Here is a 21,516-nt window from a genome sequence, read left to right as displayed (position 1 = left end):
TTTGCAATCTTGTCTTCCTACTCTTCCAGATTTTTTTTTTAACTGTGAAAAAACACCCTGAGCCTTCGCTATTCAACTGTTATCATCTTGACTTCTCCCACTATCCTTACTAATAATACTACCAAGGTAAGTGAAGCTGCCCACCCACTCAATCTTTTTGACACCAAATGTCACCCTTTCATCTTCACTTACTCCTAGCCATGCCGCATCAAAAAGAAAATATGATCAGATAGAGTGACACCCTGCCACGGTGCCCCTCCTAGCCACAGTACCAGGGACAGCTTCCCCCGATTGCCCTTCCCTTTGAACAGTTCTTGATAGCGGTAAGTGTAAAATTGTAATCACCTTCTGATGATTAGCTTAATAAAAAAAATGTTAGAAAAAAATAGCAATACATTAATGTATAAATATTATTTCTTTCTATTTTCTTTATCCTTGTCTTTTCTACTCTTTCTGCTGTTTCGATTAAAAGCAAAACAGCATAATATAAATCCGGTGACAATTTGGTGACGTGACTTAATTAAAGCTGATTTTAATGGAAGGGGTGGCAGCAAAATACGTCCTATGAGGTCCCTATCCCTTCAAATCCCAGTCCAGACACTTTTTTTAAACTTATTGAAGAAGCGGGTGTTTATTACGTTATAGGTAATGATTTCAAAGAGAAGCAGATGCCTGTTACTCTAAAAGATGCAGGTGTCTGTTACATAATAGGTCTTGTTTACTTTTGGTTGTTGCGCAATAGATTTTGGGATGCTACGTAATTGGACTTGTTAGATACCGTTAGTCAAGTGGGGAAGTCCTTGTTGCAACTGAGGAGGACACGCATGGGGTGGCTTTCGTCATACCAGTATAAACGTGGGATTTGACGCAATCTTGCATGACTTGATAGATTTATTGGGAGTGAGGTAATCTTACGTGACTTGGTAGATTTATTGGGAATGATGGAATGGTAGGGGACATGTGGGTGTTACGTAATGACAATTTACTTGTGGGATTGTACATTATATTTTAAGACATTTTATTTTCTTTTACAAAATTTTTCTCAGGGGACCTCTATATTCCAAAAAATTATTGTCCAGGACTCGAAAGGGATTCCCTCTCAATGGAATGGAACGCTAACCAGTTGCACTATGAAAGTTTTTCTAATATTTTGATTTGGCTGATATATTATATATAATAGCCTAGTGCACTCAAGGAGAATCCCCTGTTCGTGCATACTAGAATGATTAAATGAATTGTGTTTTCTTATATAGTGGCAATAATTTACACGCAGAGGGGAAAATAAATTACTAGAAATTGCTTACACTTGGTTAAGTAATGCTTTAGAGAGTGTTATCAGATGATATTGCGGGATGTTCCAAGCGAATTTTATTAGTAATAGAGTCTTTTACTCCTTTGAAACTTGAATGTGCTTTCAGAGATGAAATAAAAGCGAGAGTATCGTTATGGCTAGAATTTGACATCCTTCATTCGTGATCAAAATTCTTTCTTTTCCTCTTCACTACACATAATTTAACGCTTATATTAGAGACTTATCTTGAACGTGCATACCTATGTACACAAGCTACAAGATGCTTAAATTGCATTAGTGAAATATATTGAAGATTTGTCATGGATCAATAAATCTAAAACATATAAACTTGTATTATACATGCAAATTTCATTAATAAAAACAAATGTAAAGGCATTATTAAAACAAATAAAAAACAATTCCAATTAAAAAAAAGGAAAAGACAAAACATGAAGAAAGCTTATAATGGATAAAATATAAACAAACGAAGCATAAATTAAAGAAAGGCCAGGATCCTACCAACCAAATCCAGGGAGGGGGCTTGTTATTAGAGGGAAAGTTAAAGCAAAGTAAGATATATTTAAGGGCTTTTAATGAAAATGTCTTGTTTCTTTGAACCAAGACTAGGCGTTCCCTGTTGACAAGCGCACATTTGAATAAAAATTTCTCTTCAAATTCTACATAATCTTGTTAGAGGCATTCACGGCACCATATCAATGTATGGCTGGCCCGTGGCATCCTAATCATGCGTATTGTCGTTCCTCAGGTATTTTTCAAAAATTTTCTTGATAAAATTAGGCTTTAAAGTCCATTGATTCGGGTTTTGAAATTCACTACCCAACGTGATGCCATCCACGGCAATTCACACCACTATAGTGTGTGGCCACCTACGATGTGTGGCTGGCCCGTGGCATCCTTATAATACGTATTATCATTCTCAAGACATTTCAGGATATGCTCTTGTTAAAAATCATACATTAAATCCATTGGTTAATGATTTGCAAGCCAAAACCAACGGGATATGCTGCCGCAATTCTCACCACCATGCCACACTGTTACTGACCCCCTGGAACGCTCTAGCGCCCCTCATGATTCCTAAGACATTTACAGATATGTTCTTGTTAAAAATCATACATTAAATCCATTGGTTCATGTTTTCGCAAGCCAACCCATCGTGATACACCATCTCAATTAACGCCACTTTATCACACCATGACTGCCCCCTAGGGCACCCTTTAGCACCCCATCATTAATAAGACACTTTTCAGATATTTTCGTGATAAAATAATCCGTTAAATCAAATTTTTCGTTTTTTGGCAGCTCAACACTCCGTGACACACCATCTAAGTTCACTTCCCCACTCACACTATCACTGTACCTCTGGCACCCCTTATCATTCATAAGACATTTTGTAGCAATTTTCTTCTTAAGAATTGTGCATTAAATCCCTTGGCTCTTGTTTTTGTAAGCAAACCCTCTTTTATATACCCTGTCATTTCACGCCCCCATGCCACACTATGACTAGCCCTCTGGCACCCTTTAACACCCCTTATCATTCCTAAAGGTTTTTTTTCAACAAGGTGATATCTAATTCTGCTTCCTCTATTCTGAATCCCGGTTACAATGGCTCTACCTCTGACTCTGCTGGCTTTTATCCTAGTTCAACGGATTCCAGTTCCCACTCCGCTCAGACCCCAACTCTAAATCTGGGTCCGGGTGCGTCACTTCTAGTTCCACATCATGCACCCGATTCTACAATTCCGATTCCACCGATTTCACGCCAACCTCCGCCAATTCGAAGATTTTGTATGCGGCTGCTTCCATGGTAATCCATGGCTGGTCATCGCCATTAGATAGTTTATTGTATTTTTTCGATATTTTCACATTGGAAGGATAAACACTCGTATTTTATTTTAAAAAGTGAGGAGTTAAATTCATGTGGAATGCCCAGGAATTTCCATAGTGCAAATGGTCGATATGCGAGGGTAAAATTTTTAGGGATAATGTTGCTCAAAAAGAAAGAAAGAAGAAAACTTTTAGTTGATAACGAAGGTCATTTTTTTGCTACTGCTGGTGGTAACATGTTACCCACACAGGCGTACAGGCGTACTCTTTGGTCAATATTATATTTCATATCTTATCCAGGTGCCAAAACTGCAAAATATATAAAACGAATGTGGTAATAGACAGGGAAATCGAAAGCAAAATAAAAAAAGCACTAGCAGACATTATCAGCAATGAAATTTAAAATGAATTGACGAAAAACAGTCTTCATGAAATTGTTGCTGTTGCCACCTTGGAAAATGTGAAGATGAAGCATTCCAAGAAGGTGTTTGTTCATGATAAATTTATCATAGTATTCAATTCCTGCAAAGAGAAATATTTGAACTATGAAACAGGTATTAGTGGGGATTTTGTGGGAAATGTACGCTTGCGTTGCCATGAAAGTAAGGAGTTAAATTCGTTTGGAGTGCCCAAGAATTTTATGGATATGCCAGAGTGACACTTCCAGAGATGATAGTGTTAAAAAAGAATGCAAGCATAAAACTTTTAATTGATGACGAAGGCCAACTTTTTGCTACTGTTGCTGGTAACATGTTACCCTTTAATAGATACTATCATCATATTTCTGGTATTACTTAAAAAAACAAGAAGAAGACAGGGTATGCCTGTAACTATATCATAATTTAACTATATCAAACTACAATCTATGCGTATTAGCATATACAGTCCGTAAACCTGTTAATTTCAGAGATGAAATATATAACGAGATTGTTAAGAGCTATACTCGATCACAAGATAAAATGCATTACATCTCAATAGAACACACAATGAAGTATTTCACGAGATGGATTCAAAACAATCATTTTTTTGTTTTGTTTTTTTTACAATGATATTCCACATACGATTATTTCAATAAAAATATTGTCATTGCATTACTTCGTTATGTTTCTGTTATTTCTAGGGCGTGCTAACAACTCCACAATGTCATGACAACGTATGTGTATATTTCTAATAAGATCTCCATTAATGCTTCTTTCATAGTTCAAATATTTCTCATTGTCAGCACTCAAAGCAACGATAACCTTACCATGTCCCCAAAGTTTTTTTTGGCATATTTCATATTCACTTTTGGAAATAAGATGTGAGTAATTATCCTTCTAATGTGAAAATTACACTGATAAAAAGATACGATAAGCTATCTATTGTCGATGACCAGCCATACCGAGACAGTCGCACGAATAATCTTGGAATTGGTGAGGCGTGGAGTGAAATTGGTGAGATCAGAATTGAGGAATTGGGGACAGAAGTGGGTAACTGGAAGTGACGCACCCGGAGCCAGATTTGGAGTAGGGGTCAGAGTGGGCATAGTTGGAACTGGAAATTGTTGAACCAGGGTGGAAGCCAGTAGAATGAGTGGTGGAGCCGTTATAATCGAGGGTCAGAAGCGGGGGAAGTGGAGTTGGATATCACTTTATTTTAAAAAATTGTCTAAGGAGTGACAATGGGTGCTAGAGGGTTCAAGAGGGTCAGTCATAGTTTGGCATGGTGGCGTGAAATGGCATGGTATATAACAGATGGTTGGCATGCAAAAAAACATAAACCATTGAATATAATGCATGATTTTCAAAAAGAAAACATCTGGAAAATGTCTTATGAATCTTGAGGGAGTGCCTGAGGTGCAGTGATATGACAGGACGTTGTGAATTGAGACTATGTATCACGGAGTATAGAGTTGAAAAACACAAACCGCTGCATTTAATGCATGATTTTATCATGAAAATAACTGGAAATTTTCTTAGGAATGATGAACGGTGCTAACAAGTGGCAAAAGGGGGCAGTGATAGCGTGATATGGTGGTGTGAACTGATATGGTGTATCACGGTGGTGTGGCTGGAACCAAAGCTTTTAACATACGATTTTTAACAAGAACATACCTGGAAATGTCTTACGAACTGTGAGGAGTGCTAGAGCATGTCAGAGGGCCAGTAGTAGTGTGGCATGTTGGTGAGAATTACGACATTATATTGCGTTGTGGTTGGCTTTCAAAACATGAACCAATGAATTTAATGCAAGATTTTTAACAAGAACATATCTGGAAATGTCTTATAAATAGTAATATGTATCTTGGGTGCTGTGACCCAGCCACATATTGCCACGATGGCGTGAATTGACGTGGAGGGTATTACGTCGGGTGCTGGCTCGCAAAAAAACGAATCAATGGGCTTTAAACATAATTTTACCAAGAAAAGTTTTGATAAATGCCTTAAGAATGATAATACATACCATTGGAATGCCAGGTGCCATCCACACATTGCCATGGTGGTATGAATTGTTTAGAATAACTTTTTCTTAAGCTTTTCTGAAGCTGGGAGGTATTAAAAGAATTTATTCAAATAAGGGGGAGTGGAATCTAATTCTCAGTCGAAGAAACGAAGTATTTTCATTAATAACCATCAAAAACATCTTAATAGGACTTCAATTTACCTCTAATGGGATTATGTGAAATTTGAAGAGAAAGTATTATCTAAATGTACACTTTTCAACCGGTAATGCATAGTGTTGGCTCAAAGAAACGATGCTTTTCATTAAAAACCCTCAAAAACATGTTAGTGTGGTTTAAATGTACCTCTAATAACAACTCCCCCCCTCCCCCTGAAATTGGCTGGACTCTAGAATCTATTCTTTATATACTTTTTTCACGTTTTCTTTTTTTCAATTTTTTTAGTTTTAATTGCTTTTTCTGTGTTTAAATAATGCTTGTAAATTTGTTTTCATTAATAAATATGTATGTACAATAAAAGTTTTTATCTTTTAGATTTATTGATCCAGTCCTTTTATTTAAGATCGAAATAACAAATACAATATCTGGATATGTTGGTATCATCAGCAGATGAACTAAAATAAAACAAATAAAACATCGACATTTATAAAATATAACAAATTAATTACTTATTGTTTAACGTTCTAGTTTTCTTCAAGTCAGCTAGAGATGCTAATTTCTTTGATTTCCCAGTTTTCGATCCACTGACTTGATTTTTAGGTGAAGTTTCATCATTAGGTAAACAAAGGTGATTGGTATTGAGAAAAATTCACTTGTATCTCTGTTCAAAACCAGGTTTTTGAATAAGATTTTTAAATTTCAATGGTTCCCTAAAATTTTTCCGAATCCCATTCCCTAGAAATCAGATAGACATTTTCGAACATATTAAAATGGTCCAGGAAATATTAATGTGAAATTTTCAGGTTTGGATTTTTGCATAAGCATTGACGAAATAGATTCTTGATGTTTCAGTAAATTAATTTTCAAACTCCGGCTTGTACGGAACTTTTGCCTTCATCCCCTTGTGGACAAATATATACTCAATGAATTTTCCATGGGCCGAATCTTTACTTCATATTGAATTAACGGCAAACAGGCAATACAACGGTAGCAAGTGGTGGGAAGAAATGAGTTGGCCTGCAGGATATTCGTTGAGTGTAAATAGTTTGAGCTATATCTTTGTTCATTAGAGGGTTGGGGGGGGCTGAATTTTATAATTATGCCTTAAAGAATAATGCAAGTAGGCATGTTCGAACTTTTATACTAGTTTTTACAATTTTGTAGTTTTTCCTAGTGGAGAATTGGATTGTTAAAATGATACCGCTACTTTTATATCCATGACGTCACATTTCCAGTTTGTAAATGTATATATGTATATATCTATCTATATATATAAAAATAAGTTGTCTGTGGATCTGTGGATCTGTGGATCAGGTGACGTCATGTTTCGGCTGACGTCATGAAATTAGTTGCCGTCATTTTTGCTTTGACGATGCTTAGTATATTGTAAAACACATTAATTTGGTTAATAATATACCATTTAAAACACCAAAATGAACATGCTGGAGTAGTCACTCGGTGAGAGAGGGTGTCAGAACAGAGAATGAAGGTCCCAGGTTCAAATCCTGGTTAGGCTAAAAAAGGTAAAAAACTAAAAACTAAAAAAAAAACTGAAAAAACTAAAAAACTAAAAAAACTAAAAACTAAAAAAAAAACTTAAAAAAAAGGGAAAAACTGAAAAATAGAAGAGAAAAAGAAAACTAATAAAATTAAGAATAAAAATAAAAAAAAATAAAAAAAGATAAAAACTAAAAAAAAAAGTAAAAAGAAAAAACGAAAAAAAACTAAAAAAGCTAAAAAAAAGGTAAAAACCAATAAAAAACTAAAAAGAAAAAAAACTAAAAAAAATTTTCATCTAAAAAACTAAAAAAAACTAAAAAAGGTAAAAACTAAAAGAACTAAAAAAGAAAAACAACTAAAAAAGGAAGAAAACTGAAAAATAAAGGAGAAAAAGAAAACTAAAAAAATATAAATAAAAATAAAAAAACTAAAAAGATAAAAACTTCAAAAAAAAACTAAAAAGAAAAAAGAAAAAAACTACAAAACCTAAAAAAAGGTCAAAACCAATAAAAAAAACTAAAAGGGGAACACTGGGACACAAATGACGACCGGGATACTGGGAATATAAATGACGACCGGGACACAGGGAATGTTCAATTAGCAATCACCATCAACAAAGCTCAAGGGCAATCATTAGAATCATGAGGTATAGATCTGAATATGGATTGTTTTTCCCATGGACAATTATATGTTGCATGTTCAAGAGTCGGTAAACCTGACAATCTAAATAAATGACGACACTCAAAGAGAAAGCGACCGGGACAAAAGGAATGTTCGATTAGCAATCAACAAAGCACCGGGGCACAGGGAGTATAAATGACGACGACCGGGACACAGGGACATAACTACAAAGGGGACGCCGGGGTGCACAGGGGGATATATAAATGACGATGGCGACTCAGGGAATGGTCGATTAGCAATCACCATCAACAAAGCTCAAGGGCAATCATTAGAATCATGAGGTATAGATCTGAATACGGATTGTTTTCCCATGGACCATTATATGTTGCATGTTCAAGAGTCGGTAAACCTGACAATCTATTTATATGCACAGACAATGGGACAGCAAAGAATGTTGTATATTCGCAAGTTTTACGTAGTTAAAAACATATATATATATATATATATATATATATATATATATATATATATATATATATATATATATATATATATATATATATATATATATATATATATATATATATATATATATATCTATCTATATTCGAAGGTGGGACATAGGGACACAACTACAATGGCGCGTAACTAATATGGCGCGTAACGACTTACGCGCGCGGGGGGGCTTGGGGGGCGCGAAGTGCCCCCACCAACTAGGTGTTGGGGTGGCGCGAAGCGCCACCCCAACAGCTAGTATATATATATATATATATATATATATATATATATATATATATATATATATATATATATATATATATATATATATATATATATATATATATATATTTAGTTTCCCTTTTTTATATATATATATATATAGCTACTTTACTCTCTTTAAACGAGCAATAGTGTATGCACTTATTTTCATCTATGTTGATCGTATTTTTTTTTTTTTTTTTTTGAAAACAGCCCCATGATTTTTTTTTTATCGGCACTTTTAGATTTTCTGGCCTGGAAAAAGATTCAGATAGGTCACGAGCTTATGAAAATTTGTTTAGAGTCTTAATTTTGAATAAAAAAAGGTCAAATGAGTGACGTCGTAGTTTATATACATTTAAAGAGCAAAAGTTTGACAATTCCCAGCTAGATTTTCGAAAATGCCTTTGCTATTATAATCTTTATTCAAGTCAAAAATTGCCTACCTCTAAGGTTTGAAAAATAACTTTTTTGGATCTCCGTAAAAAATCGGTAAAAATCCTATCTCCTACGAATCGTGAATTGGCGCATCTGTCAAAACTAAGGTCTTGTTTCACTCTTTAAGCACATAAAATAATGGGGCCTCCAACAATCCTGATTCAGGATATCTTCCTGATTTTGGAAGCTTTTTTTTATCGATTTTAGTTTAAGCTAGGTTTTGGCTTGCTAAACAAGCGGATTGGCGCCGAAGTTAACTGAGTGTGGCATCGAATTAATGTGGAATACATATTATAGTCTAGGCGCTTTGACTCAACGAAAACCCTAAAAGACCTTCTTTATTTTTCATGAAAACACCTGTCAGAGTTTGATGGGAACTGAAGTAAATAGGGAACTGAGAACGGTGGCTGTGTCTCCCTTTTACCCCTTGAAACAATCAGATTACATTCACATTGTCCTTAGTACTTCTAGTCTGTATACTCTTCCATCTAAAGCATCTTTTTTTCAAACAGTTGATAAAAATGAACTGTAAGTAAGAAACGACTCGGCTCAATAGTAACGTAAATTCTAAAAACTGGAATTTTGATATCAAAGATACATCAAAATAATCAATTCATAATAATGAATTCCAATTATACAAGATTCGGGAAAATTCTAGTTAATTGACTTCTTGCTATCTCGGAAAGGGTTTAGGTTGGGAAAATGAAAGTTTCAGGGATGGGTCTACAGGCTAAAGTATGTCCTGGGAAGTTATTTTAAAGTACCCACCTCTACTCCTTCTCCCTCTAGAGGGCCCTGAAATTTGCCTGCATGACAGGTCTGTACCTATTGAAATTTTGACAAAACATTTTACCTTAATTTTCAGTTACTAGTTGCTTTTTCTCTGCCTTTAGTTCTAAAAAGGCAATTTCTGTTATTTGAGTAGAATTTTGAACCATATCAATATTTGTTTTTTTTTCAAAATTTAGGAAATGTATTTGCATATCTTTAAAACCTTATAAAATGGAATTGATCAAAGTTATGAAGCTGAAAACAATTTTGTTGTACTTCAAATAAGCAGAAGATTTATTTTGCAAGGTTTCACTTTTATAACACACATATTTCTAAAGGTCATCAAAGGTCAGGGCCCTCTAGAGGGAGAAGGAGTGGAGGTAGTTACTTCAAAATACCATCCCGGGACATACTTTAGCCTGTAGACCCATCCCTGAAAGTTTCATTTTCCTAACCTAAACCCTTTCCGAGATAGCAATAAGTCAATTAACTAGAATTTTACCCAAGATTCATCAGATTTAGTGTTAGCCATCAAAAGATACGAGTGTGAGAAAATTTGTCTGGTTTTTTAGATAGTGGGAAAATTCTCCTGAAATTCAAAGAATCTTAGGAAAATCTCACCGTCAGATTCAGCGTACAAGAGAACCCTAATGTAGAAGTTTCAAGCTCCTATATACAAAAATGTGGAATTTTGCTATTTTTGCCTAAAGAAAGATCACGAATGCGCCTTTATCTGTTTCTTTTATCCTTTTGTTTTTCTTTCCCCATGGGTGACCGGGTCAAAATAATAGTCCTAAAAGAACGGGAGAGGGTTTATTCAAAGTGACAATAAAAGGTCTAGTGCCGTTTTTAAGTGATCGAAAAATTGGAGGGAAACGGGCCCCTCTCCCACGCTCTTTTCCCCCAAAGTTATTTGATCAAAATTTTTAGACGACCATTTTGTTTAATATAGCTGAAAAATCAAATAACTATTTCGTTGGGGTACAATGACACTCCAGAGTCTGTGGAAAGAGGCCAGTAAGTTATTAAATTTGCCCATTGCTTACCCATAGTATTTGTTCCTAAGAAGCATACAGGCATTTTTCAAGGGGGATTTTGTGCTTGGGTGGATATCCAGAGAGAGGATCTTCCTTTGGGAGGGAAATTTACTGGAGGTGAATTATTCAGAGGAAATTTGACAGAATTCCTACATGACATTCTTTTAATTGTATTACATTATCTTCGTCAACTCAATTTTGCATGTGGAGATGTTCCAGGGGGATTATCTGGGGACTATTTCCCGCGTGTTTTGATCTCAAGGGAATATTCCCAACGAAGGGGTATTTCCAAAGTGTTAGAGAAACCAATTAAAATTAGTTTTTTAAAATGAAAGTATCTTAAGGAGAATTTTGAGGATAAATTGTCCACGAGAGATTTTACGTGGGAGGAGCTTTTCAGTGAGGATGGAACTGCCTGGAAGGAATTTGACAGGGGGGTGCACTTTACATTGGACGACATTCCCATGGAGGAGTTTCTTATGAGGGGGGTACATTTCCTGAAGGGGGAGCCAGATTTACCAGCACAATTCGAAAGACTATCAGAAACTAAATAAAACAGCAATTTTTTTTTTATCTGAAACTTAAATGAGCAGAAATTGTTGCGTATATGAAGGGTTGTCCCTCCTCAATATCTTACTCTTTACGCTAAAGTTTGACTGTTTGTCCGAATACCTTAAGAACAGCTGCTGAAACACAGGAGACCATCTAATTAGGATTGGAAGCTTTTTTAAAAGTTCCAACAGCTTTGGTGTGAAGAGCATGGTATTGAGGAGGGGACAACTTTTCATATACAGAACAATTTCTTTTCGGTTTGAGTTTAATGTTGCACCTTAGTTTCAGTTAAAAAAAACTTTTTTTTCAAATTAATCATTTGTTATAATCCTAAGCTTATTATACCTCGAACTAGGCTAAAACTACACCACAACGAACAACGAATTACAACACAATATTCTATAATGCATATCCCAATACAATAATCTAAACATTTATCGTCTATCCTCACCCAATAAAAATAACGACACCAAAAAGACACAAAACTATAAATTAATGTCCTTTATTTTCCACTTCGTTAGCATATTTATAGACCTGAATGATTATCAATTTTAAGCTTTCTGAAAGATCTCAAGAACTTAAGGATATTACCCCTAAACGAATTGCTTTTTAAATGAGATTAAATAAAAAAAAAGTTTTTTTTAACTGAAATTAAGGAGCAACATTAAAACTTAAAACGAACAGAAACTACTCCCTGTATGAAAGGGGCTGTTCCCCAGCCCCCAACGCCCCGCGCTAAAGTTTGACTCTTTCTATCAAACCTACTTTTTAGAATAGTGAAAAACTTTAGCGTAAAGAGCGGGGCGTTGAGGAGGGAACAGCCCCTTTCATATACAGAGTAATTTCTGTTCGTTTTAAGTTTTAATGTCGCTCCTTACTTTTACTTGAAAAAACTTGTTTCTTTATTTAATTTCTGAACGTTTTTAAATTAACGCATGTTTTGATTTTGGCTCCCTGTACATTAATACTTAGAACGAAATTTACAATTTTTTTTATGGCTAAATGGCTTTTTCGCAGTTTTGATCGGACGATTTTGAGAAAAAATGAGTGGGGGAGGAGTCTTAGTTGCCCTTCAATCTTTTGGTTACTTAAAAAGGCAACTAGAACTTTTAATTTCTTACGAACATTTTTATTAATAAAAATATATGAACATCCGAATTAACTTTCATAACGAACGTCTATATTCGAATATTTTTATTACGTATATATGAGGGGGAACGCCCCCGCTTTAATACCTTGCTCTATACGCTAAGCTTAAATTTTGTCCCAATTCTTTAAGAATGACCCCTGAATCACAAAGGCTGCAGAAGAAATAGTTGTAATTACTAAAAGTACTTTAGCGCAAAGTGCAGGTATTTAGAAGGAGATGAACCCCTCATATGCGTAATAATTTCCGTTCGTTTTGTTTTAATGCTGCTCCTTAATTTCAGTTATAAAAAAAAAATTTATATTTATCTTTTCATTGTTTTTTGTTTGAAATAACATTAGAAAATCATGCGCCCCTTCATGGAAATTCTCATCTCCCATGACAAATTCCTCCATGGAAAGATCCTCCCATGTAGCCCCCTCCCCTCAACCCCCTCTTAGATAACTTCGAAGACCACACTGCCTTTCCATGACGAAAGAAAAACAGTTCAAAATAGGGATGATACCTTTTTATTGACAGCGAAATATAAAATTATTTAACTGGATATTTCGAACACATATACAGTGTTCATCATCAGCAGTAAAACACTGTATATGTGTTCGAAATATCCAGCTAAATAATTTTATATTTCACTGTTAATAAAAAGGTATCATCCCTATTTTGAACTGTTTTACTTTCCTCAGCCCCCTCCCTATCCAATTAAAAATTCCCCTAAAAAAGTCTGTACACTTCCCATATATGTAAACCCTGGTCAAAGTTTGTAACTTGTAGTCCCTCCCTCGGGGACTGTAAGTGAGTAAGTCGTCCCCAAAGACATAGTTATTAGTTTTTCGACTATGCTGAACAAAATGGCTATCTCAGAATTTTGACCCGTTGACTTTAGGAAGAAAATGAGCTCCAATCTTTTTGGTCACTTAAGAAGGGCACTAGAACTTTTCATTTCCGTTAGAATGAGCCTCCTCGCAACATTTTAGGACCATTGGGTCGATACAATCACCCCTGGGAAAAAAACAAATAAACACGCTCCCGTGTTCGGTCTTCTGGCAAAAAAAACGATCCACATTTTTGTAGATAGGAGCTTGAAAATTCTACACTAGGGTTCTCTGATACGCTGTATACGAGGGTGTCATTTTCGTTAAAATTCTATGACTTTTAGGGGGTGTTTCCCCCTATTTTCCAAAATAAGGCAAATTTTCTCAGGCTCGTTACTTTTGATAAGTAAGACTAAATTTGATGAAACTTATATACCTTAAATCAGCATAAAAATCCAATTCTTTTGATGTATCTATTAGAATCAAAATCCCATTTTTTAAAGTGTCGTTTACTATTGAGCCGGATTGCTCCTCACTACAGTTTGTAACCATGAACTGTTTGATAAACTTCATTAATCATATATTTAATATATCCTATATGGTCGTTAGGAAGTGGTTAGGAAGGCTGGTTTTCATCAGATTGGTCCGAGTTTTTAATTTGTGGTACAATGCTGAAATGTGTGCTACATTCTCAACTCCTAAATTACAGATTGGGGAAGAGAATTTCAGATCTTAGGTCAGCCTTTTTTCTTTCAATAGTCCCCTTTCTAACACTGGTGAACCCAGAGGGCGAGGGAACCTCCCCAAAAACTTTTTCCGGTGTCAACTTTCCATGTTTTTACACTTTTTTTAGAATAAATTTGTCAATTAGGTCAATTATTGGCACCTTTGTCTCATTATCCCCCCACCCAAGATTTTGCTCATTGGCACCCTTGTCACATTCCCCCTTCAAGATACTTCTTTAGATCCACCCCTGTTTTCTATTTTTAGAGGTAAACAATTCGCTCAATTATTCAACAGTTCTGGATACTCTTCGTTCTCCGGACTGTTTATTGTTATTTATTCGAACTTTTTTACAGATTAAATAAAAAAAAACTAATTTTTTTAGCTGAAAGTAAGGAGCGACATTAAAATTTAAAACGAACAGAAATTACTCCGTATATGAAATGAGTTGTCCCCTCCGCAATCCCTCGCTCTTTACGCTAAAGCTTTAAATTGTTTTAAAAAGTAGAATTGTGGCAAAGAGTCAAACTTTAGCGTAAAGAGCGAGGGATTGCGGAGGGGACAGCTCATTTCATATACGGAGTAATTTCTGTTCGTTTTAAGTTTTAATGTCGCTCCTTACTTTCAGCTAAAAAAATTAGTTTTTTTTATTTAATTTCTGAACGTTTTTGAATTAATGCATGAATGGTTTTGGCTCTCCGCACATAAATTATTAAAATGAAATTTGTATATTAATTATTTTTTTGGCTAAATGGCTTTCTATTAGTTTTGATCAGATGATTTTGAGAAATAAGGGGTGGAGAAGGAGGCCTAGTTGCCCTCCAATTTTTCGGTTACTTAAAAAGGCATCTAGAACTTTTAATTTTTAACGAACGTTTTTATTAGTAAAAAATATACGTAACTTAAGAATTAACTTACGTAACAAACTTTCATAACCTTATATTTTTATTATGTATACGAGGGGATTTGTACACTCGTTAATACCTCGCTCTTTACACTAAATCGTAAGTTTTGTCCCAATTCTTTAAGAATGACCCCTGAATCAGAAAGGCCGTAGAATAAATAGTTGAAATTACTAAAAAATACCTTAGCATAAAGAGCAAGTTATTTATCTCCTCCTAAATACCTCGCTCTTTATGCTAAAGTATTTTTAGAACCCCTCATATGCGTAATAATCTCTGTTCGTTTTAAGTTTCAATGCTACTTCTTCCTTTCATTTGAAAAAACGTTTTCATGTTTATTTTTCATTGTTTTCTTATAGTAATGCTAGAGAATCCTGCGCCCTTGTCATTGAATTTTTCTTCCCCCATGACAGATTCCTCCAAGGAAAGATCCTCCAACATAGCCCCCTCTCCTGAGCCCCACCCCCAAACAAAATAAAATCCCCCTGAAAACGTCTGTACACTTCCCAATAACCATTACTATATGTAAACAATGGTCAAAGTTTGTAACTTGCAGCCCCTCCCCCAGGGATTGCGGGGGAGTAAATCATCCCCAAAGACATAGTTATTATGGTTTTTGACTATGCTGAACATAATGGCTATCTCAAAATTTTGATCCGTTGACTTTGGGAAAAAAATGAGCGTGGGAGGGGGCCTAGATGCCCTCCAATTTTTTTGGTCACTTAAAAAGGGCACTAGAACTTTTCATTTCCGTTAGAATGAGCCATCTTGCGACATTCTAGGACCACTTGGTCGATACGATATCCCCTGGGGAAAAGAAAAAAAAAAAAAAAAAAAAAAAAAAACAAATAAACACGCACCCGTGATTTGTCTTCTGGCAAAAAATACAAAATTCCACATTTTTGTAGATAGGAGCTTGAAACTTCTACGGTATGGTTCTCTGATACGCTGAATCTGATGGTGTCATTTTCGTTAAGATCCTACGACTTTTAGGGGGTGTTTGCCCCTATTTTCCTAAATAAGGCAAATTTTCTCAGGCTCGTAACTTTTGATGGGTAAGACTAAACTTGATGAAACTTATATATTTAAAATCAACATTAAAATGCGATTCTTTTGATGTAGCTATTGATATCAAAATTCAATTTTTTATAGTTTTGGTTACTATTGAGCCGGGTCGCTCCTTACTACAGTTCGTTACCACGAACTGTTTGATTGGGTTCTCGCTGTACATAGTTTTGTTGCCGTGTGTGTATATAGTTTTTGTTTCTTCAAATTATTCATTTGTCTGGCGACCCGTGGATATTCCACCCGAGTATAATTGAGAGCTATTCCAACATTTGGTGTTTATGAAGTTTATGGTGTTTATAAGTATTATAACATTTGGTGTTTATTAAGTACAAGCATTTTCTCAGATAAACAGAAATCACAACATAAAACTTGTAAAATGTATTCACTTGCATGTATTAGGTCATCGTAATGTAAAAAAATTGACCAGCTCGAAAAAACATAGTAAATTAGTATGTAATAAATTTTTTGTGCATTTTTTAGTTTTTATAACCCCTCTCCCAAATAAAAATGCTAGAGACAGCCTTGCAGGGAATCCAGTACCTTCCTCTTGGCTGTGTAGTACAAATTTTAGGATTGATAGATATTTTTAATAAATAGTGTGTGGTACCAATCCATCATTATTTGATTTATTAGAGAATTACTTGTTTGGTTTTATATCTAGAGGTTTTATTAGACATTCTAATAATATAATTATGAGAATTTTTTATTTTGAATTTAGTTACACTTTAAACCAAGTTTTACCTGCAATAAACTTTCATTATTTGCATTTTATGGTCTTACCCTTTTTATTTTTTATTTTTAAAATCCGGCATCAAAAACGAAAAGCAGTTATACTACACATGAAAGGGGAATACCGGCCATTCTACCTAAAAGTTCAACTTACAATATTTTATTATTCCGCTTATTTTGGTCACCTTTTGTGCCAACCGGCATGGAGAGAACTAGATAAATATGAACTATTGGGTAGGTTTAATAATACATAATATGTTGCCAAGTCCAACAACGCCCCTCACACAAATAATAATTTTTATTCGTTTTAAATTTAAAGTCGATCTATTTTCATATAAAAACCTTATATTTACTTAGTTAATTAATTAAGAAGGTAGAAGGGTTCAACAGTTTAATTTAGGAAAACAAAAAACCTAATCTGAACTTGAAGAAATTGGCTGCAGTAACTCCAAAGGCTGTTTAATGCACAACATAATTTTTGGAGGAGAAAATTAATATTGATATTTTGCTATTAAGGACTGACTGTTTGTGCCAAGATATCCTGAATGGGAAAAGCAGTTTTGATATCAAAATCTCTATTTCATTCCCATCTATTCCTTCAAATGGGTAAGAGAAGAAGATATCACACATTGGAAAAAACTAAAACTTCTAAATATGTGGGGTAGCTTTAGTAGAACTAAGGGGTAGTTTTAAGAACTAATACAAAGGGGAAAGGGACGAAAGTCGTTAACATCTATTTCTTACTTTAAGGATGTGAGCAATAAGTGAGGTAAAAAACAAGTAGTCAACAGCATTGTCTAAATTACCCGGACTCAAATTTACATTTTAAATATTAAGCATATGCTACTTTATTACACATGCATTCAGAAAAAAGAAATCATAATAATATTAAATAATATATGCGATTCCTATAATAAAAGAACGCATAAATCATGTATAAAAACAACGATACTTTTAACCCGATGGAAAAGAAAACTTTCAGTAGGTAGCCTGACTTGGAAAGTCAATTAAATTGTCCAACTACAATTTAAATATTACCTGTATTGTGAAATAGCTGTTTATTCCTTCTTCTCTCCTTCTTAAGAATGATTAAATAAAAAAAAACAAGTTTTTTCAGCTGAAAGTAAGGAGCGCCATTAAAACAAACAGAAATTACTTCGTATATGAAAGGGGATGCTTCCTCATCAACGCCCCGCTCTTCGCGCTAAAGTTTGACTCTTTCTCTCAACTCTTCTTTTTAAAACAGTAAAACAGTCATAGCTCTTTTTAAAACAGTCATAGCTCTTCTTGATACAGATAAAATTTTCTTTCTGACATAAAAGATAATATTGTTCTTATTGTTCTTTAGTGAATGAAACTTTCGACAATGGATCTCCAGTTTAAATAATTTCCTGAGAGGAAGTTTGCGTTCCTAGCCCAACACCTCCCTTCACTGTACGTAGTGCAGCCAACTAAATGTTAATGAAGCGTTTACAGCACCCTTTTTTGTACTATGGTATATGGCCTATATTTCGATTTTATTTTATTTAAGTAAAAAAAGCCATTATTTAGAATTTGGGAGAGGGGACACGAGAAATGTATTTCTCAAAATCTAAGAAAAGGGAATATAATTTTTGTATTTCTAATAAAATTACCAAAAACGATAAATTTTCAAAATACTGGGGGCAATTGTCCCCTCTCCTCAATTGGTGTTCCTGGCTTTTTGGTACCATCCCCAGAATTGAAGTATTGAAAGTTTTCATCAACATTAAAGTCACCATCTAATCGTTATTTTAAAAGAGAAACAAAAAAGGAGTTTTCTTTTTGTAAGATCCCTTACTATTTGGAATATCTGACAAGGTAATAATTTTTTCCTATAATTATCAGAAGCCGGTGAAAAAATTTTATCCTTGAAAATAATGAACTTAATTGTTGTCAGTAAATTATCAAAACCCATGTTTAGTGAAAATCCCAGCGTGGAATTCAGACACCCAAGATTCACCCATGTATAATTATGAAGCCGAAGATGTATTTTTTTCTGAATTTTAATGAGCACTGTTTAAGACCGACAGACCTATAACTACAATCATGTAGGTAGAACCGTTCTCAAAATATAGCTTTCGCTCGAGATTGTGGGGATTAATTCTATATTTTTTTGCTTCCTAAAATCGCTTGATTATGCAATGAAGAACCGATACTTTATTTTGGAAAAATATAGTTATTTTATCACTGAATTAATACAATTTTTTTTGTCTTTCAGGATAGACTACACAAAGAGCGTGATGGCCAATAGTTGTAATTGACAAGAATGAAATTAAAGAACAAGTTTTATAATCTTTTTTTAGCTAGAAAAAAGGTTTGTGGGGTGTCACCTCTTGTGGTGAACGTAAAATATGTGCACTCTTATTGTAAAAGTACTTCAAATCAATATTAGGCTCAACTACCCTTTGTATAACCCAACAAGATTGGCTTAGTGTTAAGGACTTGTATTTTAGTTTGAGGTATTTCAGATAAATATTGGCTTCAGCTATCCTCGATATAATCTTACTTGACTGGCTTAGAGTTAAGGACTCCAGTGCTTCAACTTAAAGTAATCCCGTGAAACATTGGCTTCAACTACCCTTTGTATAACACTACATGACTAGTTAAGTTGTAAGGACTCGAATACTCTAATTTTCTGTACTTCAGAGAAACATTGACTTCAACTATCCTTCAAATGATCTTATTTGACTGGCTTAGAATCAGGGACTCCCGTAGTTCAATTTCAAATAATTTTAAGAATCTGTGATTTCAAATACCCTTGCGTAACCTTTGCATGTGCATAAAAGCCTTCAACTACCCTTTGTATGACAACACATGATTGCCTTTGCGTTAAGGACTTCAGTCTTCCAATTTTATCCACCCCACAGAACCGTTGGCCTCAGGGACCATTTATGCAATCTTACCTGACTCGCTTAGTGTTAAGGACTACAGTGCTCTGATGTGAAGTCCTCCAGAGGACACTTGTCTTCAACTACCCGTTGTGTGACACCATATGATTGGTCTAGTGTTAAGAACTTCAGTACTCCAAGTTAAAGTGCTCTATAAAAACATTGGTTCTAACTACTCTCGAATAGCCCCGAGTCATTAGCTTAGTATTAAAGTACAGTATATATTAAACAGTAGCGAAAATTTGGTCCAGAAATGGGACACATCAAAGCACGCGGAAAGGGATCTTTCCCTTTGAATCACGACAATAGCTTCAGTTGCTACCCCAGCATAAAGAAAGGAGAGTCATGAAGAAAGATGTTCGACTGACGTGTCCCAAAGATCGTTAATGAAGAGTATAAGAAGTTTCGCTACTGTTTAATATCTATGCCCTGGTGTTCAGGTATATTTATGCTCTTGGAGTCTATGTTGGTTTAATATTAAGACACTAATCTTATAAAGAGGATATGATTTGAGGAGCCTAGATGGTGATCCGAAAATTCTGAGTTGGTCAAGCAGAAGCCATAGTGGAACCAAGATTTGACAAAGGGGTTGGTTGGTTTGAATTTTGAGAATATTAATTTTATTATTTCCTTCTATTTGCTTGAAAGATTCATGTGAATGTTAGTGAGAACTAAATTAAACAGTTCCCACAGAGGTTGGTGCCTCCCCTGTCAATTGGGTTTTAACTTTTACTTTAACTCTTTAGTCTTTTTTATTTGCTCTTTTTTTTACATTAACTTTTACTCTTTTTTCTAAAACCACCTTTGCCATCTGTTATAAAAATAACAACAATGGGTCTGTGGAGAAATATACAAAAGATCTAAAAATATTTTAATTTAATACATAAAGTAAACAGTTACAAATTCTTGGTTTAATTATATCCCTGGGAATTACTAGGAACTAACACCAAGATGTTTTGTTGCAAATGAAGGTATGCATACACCCGAACGTATTGTAAAGAGTTAGGAAAAACGATAGATAAAGCTTGCTCCGGGAGAAAATAAACGCAAATAGAAAAGGCAAAAACGTGGAAACTGCAGAGCTTACGTCAGGGGGGCTAATTCAGGAAAATCTTGGAGGCAAATATTTTTCCGCTATTTTTTTAGTGACAAACAAAAGTGTTCTTAAACAAAACAAAGGTATTTTTTATAAATCCAAGTCTGTGTAATCATGTAAGTTCGGCAAAATGTGAGGGAAAGGAAGCATGTTGATTTTAATTAATGTATTAAAAGGCATTTTTCAAGTCTGGAGGGCTACACCTTTATTTCTGTCGCTATTTCTCACAAAAGGCCCATTTTTTTTTTTTTAATCTACGAGGAGAACATGCCGCCCACTGTCCCCTTCTAATTGATACCCCTGCTTGATATTTCTTTTCAGTTTTTACAATACATACTTGATGATGACAAGAAAATTCACCGAATATAGAACAAATTTTTCAAACCATAGAGAAACCACAGAAAACCATAGAGATACCGAATAATTACTTTTAAGAAGCTTGTGATACAGAACTGCATGTTATTTCTATTGGATTAAACTTTAACGCAGGAGATTTCAAAACTCTTTTTAAATATACTTTTATGTACTATTAATGTGAATGGCATTGAGGCATAGTGGATTGAAATTGCGAATTGTAAATGAATATGCAGGAGAATTTAACGACAAACTAAATTCATGAATCAAATCGACAAGTCGATTCACGAAATTATTAGACTGAGAAGCCTCAGCTTTGGCTTTTTGATAGATGTAGCTGAACTTGTATCCACGTTATTTCAA

The 21,516-nt window shown here is 34.6% G+C and overlaps 1 long non-coding RNA gene across 1 annotated transcript in view; it reads right to left on the bottom strand.

The window, feature by feature from the left end:
* LOC136026483 (uncharacterized) overlaps positions 1-19,849 on the bottom strand; it is a 42,010-nt gene extending 22,161 nt beyond the window's left edge. Inside the window, exon 1 of the long non-coding RNA XR_010617303.1 lies at positions 19,719-19,849. This is a non-coding gene — a long non-coding RNA (uncharacterized LOC136026483). The remainder of the gene's footprint in view (positions 1-19,718) is intronic.
* Positions 19,850-21,516: the final 1,667 nt, after the last annotated feature.

The sequence above is a fragment of the Artemia franciscana genome, chromosome 4 (assembly GCF_032884065.1).
Source record: "Artemia franciscana chromosome 4, ASM3288406v1, whole genome shotgun sequence".
NCBI classification, from domain to species: domain Eukaryota; kingdom Metazoa; phylum Arthropoda; class Branchiopoda; order Anostraca; family Artemiidae; genus Artemia; species Artemia franciscana.
This window is presented reverse-complemented; position numbering and strand designations above follow the sequence as displayed.